At 36.9% G+C, this 10,431-nt stretch overlaps 1 non-coding gene across 1 annotated transcript; it reads right to left on the bottom strand.

The window, feature by feature from the left end:
* Window positions 1-274: 274 nt before the first annotated feature.
* Window positions 275-381, bottom strand: LOC142169976 (small nucleolar RNA R71). The gene has a single exon (XR_012699595.1). It is a non-coding gene; the product is annotated as a small nucleolar RNA R71 (small nucleolar RNA).
* Between the last annotated feature and the right edge of the window lie 10,050 nt (window positions 382-10,431).

Below are 10,431 nucleotides of genomic sequence, written 5' to 3'. Positions count from 1 at the left end.
GCAAGGGTTACTTCAAACCCTTCAGAATTGCTGTGTCTTCAGAGGAAAGCCAAACGAAGATCCAAACACACATTTAATGGACTTCGAGGAGATTATGAACACCTTTCAATACAATGGTGTGTCACAAGATGTAGTGTATCTAAGGGCATTCCCCTTTTCTCTTAAAGATGATGCAAAGCAGTGGCTTCGAAGCTTACCCACATGATCGATAAGAACATGGGAAGACATGACCAGAAAATTCCTTGACAAATATTTCTCCTCAACTAAGACGGGCAAGTTTAGAAGAGAAATCCATAACTTCTGCCAGAAAGAGAATGAAACTGTTTTTGAAACATGGGAGAGGTTTAAGGTGATTGTTAGAAAGTGTCAACATAGTGGAATTGAACTCTGGATGCAACTCCAGGACTTTTGGGATGGATTGACACCGGCCTCACGTAGAATATTGAACAATGCAGCTGGAGGCCCGTTGATGAAGAAGACTCTAGATGAGATAGTTACAATTCTTGATGAGTTATCTGAAGATGCTAATCAATGGACCTCTGAGAGTGCGGAAAGAAGAAGATCAACTGGTGTTCACCAGGTTGATGCTAACACATCTGTGCAGGTACAACTTGATGCTATGGCCAAAGAGATAAGGAAGATGACCTTAGCCTCGATACAAAGTGAGCCTCATGCAACTTGTGATATATATATGGAAGAGGACACCCTACTCATGAGTATCAAGTCTCAACCGAGGAAGTAAATGCTGTGGGAAACAAAAATTTCAATGCAATGGGTCAGTGTCACCCCGGTTTTTCATGGAGTTCACCTGGAGGTACCGTGAATGTTTGGTAGAAAAATAACTCTAGACCGCAGGGACAATGAGCTCCAACATACCAAAATCAGCAGAGGCATCAATTTTATCCCCAACAGCCCATTCAACCTGGTATAGAGGATCAAATAAAGGCTTTCATTATCAAGATAGATGAGAGGTTAGACGCTCATGGAGCAGCTATCAAAGAATTGGGCACTGGTTTGCGAAACCTGGAGAGACAAGTGGGCAAATTGCAATAATATTATCTGAGAGGGTTCCAAGCACTCTCCCCACTGACACTGAAAAGAATCTCAAAGAAATAGTGAATGTTGTAACTCTGAGAAGTGGGCAAGTGTTGAAAGATCCCACCCCTATCCAAAAAGAGGTAATACTTGAAAAAGAAAGTGGGGAGCAACTGAAGAATGATGTTGATAAAAAGAAGAAAATCCCGATGAAAACTGAGAAAAAGAAGAAGGAAGAAAAAGCAAAAAGGGAGGAACCTGAAGAGAACGCACATATGCGTGCTCTACCTTTTCCCCAAAAGTTATATAGAGAAAAGTTGTACAAGCAATTTGAGAGATTTCTAGATGTGCTGAAATAGGTTCATGTAAACTTACCATTTACAGAAGTGCTCTCACAAATGCTTGCTTACGCCAAAATTTTGAAGGAGATCCTTACAAAGAAGAGGAAAATCGAGGAGACCTCAGTGGTCAAGATCACAGAGCATTGAAGTGCTCTTACAAAACAAACTCCCACAAAAGTGTAAAGATCCAGGGAGTTTTACTATATCTTTCTCTGTAGGAACTATTCATTTTGATAAATCATTACGTGATTCTGGTGCCTCAATTAATTTAATGCCTCTATCTATTTACAGGAAACTAGAGAAGAAGATCGGAGAGATAAGGTCTCCACAAATATCTTTGCAGCTGGCAGACCAAACGACTTTAATACCAGAGGGGATAGTGGAAGATGTGTTAGTTCGGGTGGATAAGTTTATATTTCCTGTAGAATTTATAGTGGTGAATATGAAGGAGAACACAGAGGTTCCCCTCATCCTAAGAAGACCATTCTTAGCGACGGGTAGAGCTATATTAGATATACATGAGAAGAAACTCATGCTTAGAGTGGGTGAGGAGACTGTGACTTTTGAGATGAATGTAGGGAAGAGGGCAAAAAAGGAGAGACCAGCTACTTGTGTTGAGTGGAAAGTAAAGGGCTTGAAAGAGAAGGCTGCACTGAGTGAGAAATATAAGTGTGGGGTGTACCCCAAGAAGGCTGAGAAGAATCTGTCTACATGGATGTGCACATTAGTTCCAAGGCTAGGAATGGAGCCCGACTTTGCCTCAGACCCAGACTACATGTTCAGGGAAGTTTCCTTTACCTTATGCTTTTTAATTGTGTGTCATGGGGACATGATACAACTTAAAGTGTGGGATGGGGGATATTATGTATGTATGTATGTATATTAGTTTTCTGCTTGGTAGTTGTAGTAGCTAGAGATAGAAAACAATTGAAAAAAACATAAAAATTTTAAAAATAATTTCAAATTTTCCCGATGATGGATATCATTTGACGGCTTTCTTGAGGGGTTAAAGTCGAAAGAAAAAGATAAAAAGATTTTTTTTGTTAGTATAATAATTCCCCCTTGGTTTTTCTGTGTCGCGATTATTTTCCAAGGGTTTTGTTTGAACCGGGTGTAGTTAGTTTTTATTTTTGTTAGGAGTAGGAAACCTTGTGCTATGAATTGAATTGAAGGCAATATCTCTTAACTTTATGCTGCCTTGAGAATAGTAAGTGCTTTAGTTGTGACACTTAGGCTCAGTTTTGGACTCTTGTATAATTACCTTAAACTGTATGATCTTAACTTTGCTTAACTGCTTTGACTAGAGTGTCTTGATGATTCCGATTTTGAGTGGGTTATGTGCCATGTGTGTGTGAGATTTTGTGTTATTATGTGCATTCAATTTGATGTCTAGAACTTGCCCTATGTGTTTGCAAAATTAAATAGTAGTTGTATTCAGTCTTGGAAGTGATATAGGTATTTCTTTGTTGAGCCAGTTATATTCTTTTACCCACCTAATTGCTATGTATCTTAGTTAACCCCTTTGTGCATGTAATCCTGTTTCTTTGGCAACCACATTACAAGCCTTACCCACTTGTTTGAATTGACCATCTATATGAACCATTTACCTCTCGTGAGCACTTGAATTTGTTAAGAACTTTGTAAAAGTTGAAGTGTGGGGTGGTTTGTTTGGATTTTGAGTGGAACTAATGCAATAAGGAGAAAGGTGCACTATATTGAAAAAGTAAGAGCCACGTGAATTGAAAAAGAAAAGGAAACAATAGTGTATTGTTGTAAAAAATATTCTTTAATAGTGGTAACTCTTGATGTATTTGTGCCTAAAGAAGTAGGGAGTTGATGTATATTGATGTGAAGGTGGAGTTATGGTTTGACATAAGTGTGGGGTTTTGAATGGCTAATTGTATGTATTAAAGTGCTTAGGGAGATGTAGTCACTCTTATATCTAAATGTATCCTACCCATCCTGCAGCCTACATTACAACCAATTAAAGTCCTACTTGATCCTTGACTGAATGAGCTCAATTAGTAGAGTAGTATACTACGGGCAAGCCTATGGTACGTCTTTTGTGGTATATGAATGTTGTTTCTAAGAGTGAGCGAATTCTTTCTATCTTGAGTTCCTAATGAGTTCCTAAATTTTATTGTGTGTGGAACTACTCTCTATTGTTGTGTGAGGGCACTTGATTCATGAAGGAAAGGTAATGTCGTTGACCTCTATGTTAGAGTAAGTGAGCAGGTTATAAATAACGCGTGGTGATTTTAAGTCAAATCTTGAGGCGAGGATGTTACGTTAGAGTGCTTAATCTATTTTAAATATTCTTGGTATGATGAGTTTATGAGAGTTGTTTAAAAAGGTCATGTCTATATGAAGTGTAATTTGATTTCTCGAGGACGAGCAATGGTTTAAGTGTGGGGTGTTGATGGTAGGCTATAATCTTGTGTATTAGTCACTTATTGCACTATAATTCAATGCACTTTACGTGTGTCGAGCTTTAATTGCTAGTATTTTGCACTTATTGTGTGTTTTATGCCTTGTAGGAGTGATTCCGAGGTATATAGATGTTGTTGAACTAATTCGAGCTATTTAGAGCTTTCAAGTCTGAGTAAAAGCCCAAAGGATTAAACCGATATCGTGTTCGGGGGTCGAGGATAAATTCTGGAAGTCAAAAATCAAGGAAGAAGCAACAAGTGAAGAAATGCACTAGCGCGACGCACTGGGCGATGCACTGGGCGACACAATAGTGTAATTTTATGTCAGGAATTGACAAAGTTTAGAGGATGGGTTTCTGAGGTCTGACAGGAAAAATCACTAATGCTACGCACTGGGCGACGCATAGTGCGACATATAAAAATTTATAAGCTAGCAAGTTTTCCTATTTCGGCTAGGAAAGGGTGATTTTATCTAGGCCCAACCCTACTTGGTATAAATACATGGAAAAATGTTATTTTCTGGACTTTTGACATACTTTAGACATAGGAAGCTAATGAGGAGTTGGAGGAGCAAAAGCACAAGGATTTTATCAGTCCATCCTCACTCAAGACCCGAGTTTGGATCGAATTATGTGTTTCTATACTTTAATTATATTTATGACGAATCGCTCCATATCTATGGAGTATTTCTCTCTAGGGTTTGATGGATTTGGTGTATTGATGCTTGTTTGTGGATTATAACTCTAGTTTTATGTATTGAAGCGTTTTTGAATGATTTAAGTGTTGTATCTACATTCACTAGTTCATGTAATCGAGAGAGTCATAACTTGTGATATCTTTCCATTATATTGTTGAATAAGTTCATTAATTCTTCTTAGTTATCAAAAGAGGCTAGTTGAATCATTGATTAAACCTAGTTAGGAGGATAATCGGGAGAGGTTCTCCTAAAGACCAATCCACTATGAATTCTTGTATATCTTCACGTGCTTAAATTGGTTCATCTTGGGAGGTTAAAACTTAATCGAAAGAGGAGTTTTTGCTGAACGTTTGAACTAATAATTGAGTGAATTCGAGAGACTCACTTGAATATTAGAAGTGAATTATCTAGAGCTAGATCCTAAATAATTATCTTGTACATATCCTCTCAAAACCCTATATTCTCCCATTGATATCTTTCTTTGCTTATTCCTTGTTTTGATTGTCATTAGTCAATAACTTTAGACTCTTAGTTAATTTTAGTTAGAAATTATATAAATCTCAATTGTTGATCATCTTGGATAACAATCAAGTTAGAAACTACGAGAATACTATTTAAATCCAATCTCTGTGGATACGATATTATACTATACTATATTTGATTAGCGAGCATAATTTTAAGTGGTGTTTTGCGCTCATTAGTATTCCGTCAAAAGCCTATAAATTTAAGTAATTAAACCAACAAGTTGAGTTCAAGTAATTAAATTATTACATGGCAAGGTCCTAAGTTTACCCAGACATAAACATGAATATAACTATGTACATACTCTCTTCACCTCATGCGTACGTACCACTCACAACAAGTAGTAAATAACAATTAAAGTACATACGAGGACAATTCCCTTTTACAAGATTAGGCAAGAGACTTATCTTGTTTTCAAGTCCTCTTCTTAGCCCTCAAACCACACCAATGGCCTCAAAATAACGCCGAGCAACCCGAAACTAGTCAAAAGTCGTACAAACTAATCAATATATGCTCAAAAGTTCATAATTCTTCTATTAGAGTAATTACCCAACCCAAATCGAAAAGTTCCTAAAAGTCATCCTCGAGCCCACGTGCCCGGATTCCACAATTTTTGTAGATAAGTGTAACCAATGACCTTACGAACTCAAGTATATAATTTCTACTATTCCATAATCAATTTCGTGGTCTAATCCCATTTTTATCAAACCTTAGGTTTTTCAACATAATCCCGTAATTTTCAAGAATTTCTATGTTTAAATCTACCTATAATCTATGTATTATACTCACATTAGGTATAAATCACTTACCTCAAGATGTTAGGTGAAAATCCCTCTCCAAAAAGCTCTAAAATCGGCCAAACCAATGTGAAATGAGAGAAAATGAGCCTCAGTCCCGATTTTAAAACATGTTTCTGCCCAGTGGTCCTTCTTCGCGATCGCAAAAGGTGACCCGCAATCGCAAAGGCAAACCAGCCATCGCCCAGAAAAGTTTCCTTTGCGAACGCGACAGGACCATGGAGATCGTGATACTCAATGCGGCTTACACTTCGCGAACGTGATGGCCAAGACCTACTCCTCCCCCTGGTGGCCTCCCACTACGCGAACACTACCCAGCGATCGCGAACGCGAAGGCCAGTGGCCCCAAAGCTTCGGGGTCAAGACTCCTATTTTGCAAACGCATAGAAAAAAAAATATTCCAGTCTAAATCCTTCATCGCGAATGCGGGAGACCCTTCGCGTTCGCGAAGAAGAAAACCAGTAGCAGAAAATCTGCCATTTTGGACATAACTCCGGGTGGTCTGAAACACACCCGAGCCACCTGAGACCCTGTCCAAAAGCACCAAAAAGTTCATAAATAGACCTCGGACCTGCTCGAAGCCTTGGAACACCTAAAATGACATCGAAACCAAGAATCGCACTCAAAACCAAATTAACCAACCTTTGAACTTCAAACTTCTTCAACTAGCTACGAACACGACGAATCATACTTAGACAACTCTAAATGATGCCGAATTTGACGCACAAGTCATAAATCACAATATTATTCACATGTTCGAAATCCAAAATAGGCATCAATAACACCAAAGTCTACTTCAAATAACGTTTAAGAAACTCTAAAACCTATAAGGCGCTAACTTTCAACATTAAACGCTGAAATGCTCCCGGATCACCCAAAACTCAATCTGATCACATGCCCAAGTCTAAAATTATCATACGAAACTATTGGAATCTTCAAATCCTGGTTCTGAGGTTGTTTACTCTAAATATTGACTCAAGTCAAATTTGGCCACCTTAGGCACACTATTAAGGAACTAAGTGTTTTGAATTCAACCTGAACCATTAAAAAACTAAACCAATTATACTCGTAAGTCATATAACAATAAAAAAACATACGAGAAATCTTAAATAGGGAAACGAGGATCTAAAAAGAAAAATAACCGGTAGAATCGTTACAATCCTTTTCTATATAAGGCACTAAACAACTACTCAAAAATTCATCATTCATTTGAGCCCAATCTGTCTTAATCAACTGCATTGTCGAAAAAGCTCTCTCAATTCTAGCAGTAACAGATGACAAAAGTAAAGCAAATTTCACAAGTTTAAAAACAAGAAGATAAATCCCATGCTTCTTTGTCTCTACTAATTTCGTGGAAAGATTACCAAGTCCCCGAAGACCTAAAAACCTTTTATCATGATCTCGGACATCAACAATATATTTATGAACCTGAAAGCGAAGGTTGACGATAAAATATTTATCAAAATCATTAATATATAACTCAGCTAATTTCAATATCTTTTTAATGTCAAAATTTGCAAAAGAGTCAGTTGGTTTCAAGCAAGCAACTCCAAGAAGCAAATCGGTTGTCACCTTATCAAAGCGAGTATTAAGTTATTGAAATTTTCAATACTTTACGAAATACCTCAATAAGGTAGTAATGTCAAACAATGTACTCAGAAACTCTACGACGTGATCTTCCAGAAATAGCATAAAGCTCATTAAATTTAGGTATGAAAATATCATATTTCATACAAAATTTAGATACATCATCAATAAGTGAATCTCAACCTTTGTCTCTCAATTCTTGCAATTGATCCTTTAACACTCCAACAAGTAATATGGCATTTGCAATATCTTGATTCTTCTTTTAAAAGGCTGCATTAAGCTCATTTGTGATTGCTAAAATAGTACACACTAAATGCAACATGAAGACAACTTCAAATGTTAAACATGCTTTAAGGTATCTCTATGCCTTGCATTTTTCTTGAAAATGTACATCAATAGAAATAGCATCAAGCACATCAATAGTAGGGCCCAATATAAGAATAAAATTATTAAAGGATTTGTAGTAATATCCCCATTGAGTATCACCAGCTCTAGCAAGCCCCAATTCTTGATTCAAACCCTTACCAGTTTCAAGCTCACCTTTATGTAATGCCTCTTCTATTTCTTCTGCTTGAGATTCACAAAGTTCATCTCTACGCTTGAAAGATGCTCTGTCACGGCCCTAAAATCCCACCTTTAGGATCGTGATGACAGCTAATCTTTAAGACTAGGTAAGCCTAACACATGATGAGATTTAACAAAAATAACCAACTAAAGTGCTAAACATTAGCTGATAAATGAAATAACATAGCTGAACCGAACAATAGTCATACAACTCCAAAATCGGTAGTACAGAGTCACAAGCTCTACTGAGAGTAAACTAGGATCTCAACTACATCACTGTTTTGAAATGAAAATAAATAGTAGCATATGATTGCCAGAAGGTGACTCTGAGGCTTGCGAGGGTCAAACATGTATACCTTAAAGTCTTTGCAATGTCTGAATCCACTCACTAGCATCCAACACAGTTAGACGTATTTGGATATACACAAAAATATACAGAAGCGTAGTATGAGAATACCACAACGGTACCCAGTAAGTATCGCGATGAACCTTGGTCGAGTAGTGACGAGACACAAGTGATATTGGGCATATTTCTATATCTTTTAATATTACTTTACCCATATTTTAACCACTTTTTAGTGCTATTTGGTATTAAAAATGCCCAACATGTGTTAATTATTGGTTTTATGACTAAGTAAGTTGCGTGCGATAATTTAGGATATTTGTAGTGCAAACATATGAAGAAAAGATGCTCCAGCTATAGGAGAAGAGGGTGGATGCGTCACATTTTACCTTGGAAAAAAGGCTATTTGGCGCACCCTTAGCAGTGAAGTCGGAAGAAGGCATCTACTTAGCATCCACACCTAGGCACAACAAAGTTGAGGGAACAGAGGGTGGACACGAAGCATCCACCCCAACATGCGATGCTGAGAAGTTGAAGCTGAGGCGGACGCGAAGCATCCACCCCAGCATCAATCCCTGAAGCTGAGTCGGAATAAGAAAAGGAAAACTTTGGCCCACGAACTTTGTATGCAATATATAAGCCAAAAACACTTCTTTTAGGTCATCTAACACACTTAGAAGCAGGAAAAGCCATCACATAGGTTTGAGACCGTGGAATTCGTCTTGAGTTCTTCTTTTTCCCTTCTTTTATTGATTTTTATGTATTCGTGGGAATTATTTGAGATTTCTACCATGACTATGTGTGGCTAAACTCATTTATTCTGGGGTTATGGATTTACATAATTGTTGATATTTGAATTTTTATTTGACGAGTTAATTTTTCATATTGGGGTGTTTATTCATATCCTGATTTTAATTGTTTTACTGCCTAGCTAACAGTGAAATACTATGTATGAATCTTGAGTTGAACTTGAAAGAGGTAATTCTTGATTGCAATAAGATTGACTAAAGTGCTATCTTGAACCTAGTCATTGGGGAATTGATTTTCAAATACGGATAAAAATATACCTATTTGCAGTGCTTAGCCAATTGTGCAAGAGATTGTTAATGCGTTCTTCTTATCTCTAATCTCATAGGAGTATAGTGTTTAGAATAAATTGAATAGGCGAGTTGAAGTTGTCAAATTTCTACGAGTATTATTATCCTTGCAGGTTAATAACCCAGACAAATTATGAAGTCGAGTTGATTGAATAATTCATCAGGATTGTTACATAACCATGATCCTGGAATATGATTTCTCATTGAATTAAAATCCTTCGTGCTAAGTGTGATAGTTCATTAGTTTTTCTTTTACTTGCAATTATAATTAGTAGAATTAATCAAACAAAAACCACCTTGAAATTGTTCTTGACTTGATAAATTAGAATTCACTTGATTTAGTTGATAATTAATCACAAGTCCTCCTGGGAACGATACTCTACTCACTCTTTATTACTTGATTGACTGCGTATACTTGCATGTGCGATTTAGGGAAACAAGTTTTTGGCGTCGTTGCCAGGGACCTCGAAATTAATTATCTCACTAGATCAAGCTTTTACTACCTATCAATTAATTTTTATGTTTTGTGTTTTCTACTTTTAGTATAATTTAGTATGATTTTACTTGTGTGAGATGGAATCTTTTAATAAAAGTTTGTTGAATGTTGGTTATTCTTATTTTGGTGATCCCTGTCCATATTGTGGAGTACCACACTTATGGAAAAATTGTGAAAATATTTTCGGGAATGAGTTGGGTGCATCATCTCAATCTTTTGCGTGGAATATTTGTAATATATGTGGTTGTCAGGCTGGGCATTGGGATGGCCGTCCTAATTCTTTTGATCCTTCTCCGAACTCTTATTATGATTTTTCTAATAATGTTTCTGAATTTGATAGGAGCAATGAAGTGGGGGATGTGGAGTGTGTTTCCCGTATTATGGACATGGTGTCACGACCAAAAATCCTAACCTGTCGTGATGGTGTATATCGTGGTACTAGGCAAGACGACATTTTAAAAATATTTCCAACACTTTTAACAGAAAACGAATTAAAGCAATTTAAATAGTAAAACTTCTCATA

Source organism: Nicotiana tabacum, chromosome 15 (assembly GCF_000715075.1).
Source record: "Nicotiana tabacum cultivar K326 chromosome 15, ASM71507v2, whole genome shotgun sequence".
NCBI classification, from domain to species: domain Eukaryota; kingdom Viridiplantae; phylum Streptophyta; class Magnoliopsida; order Solanales; family Solanaceae; genus Nicotiana; species Nicotiana tabacum.
This window is presented reverse-complemented; position numbering and strand designations above follow the sequence as displayed.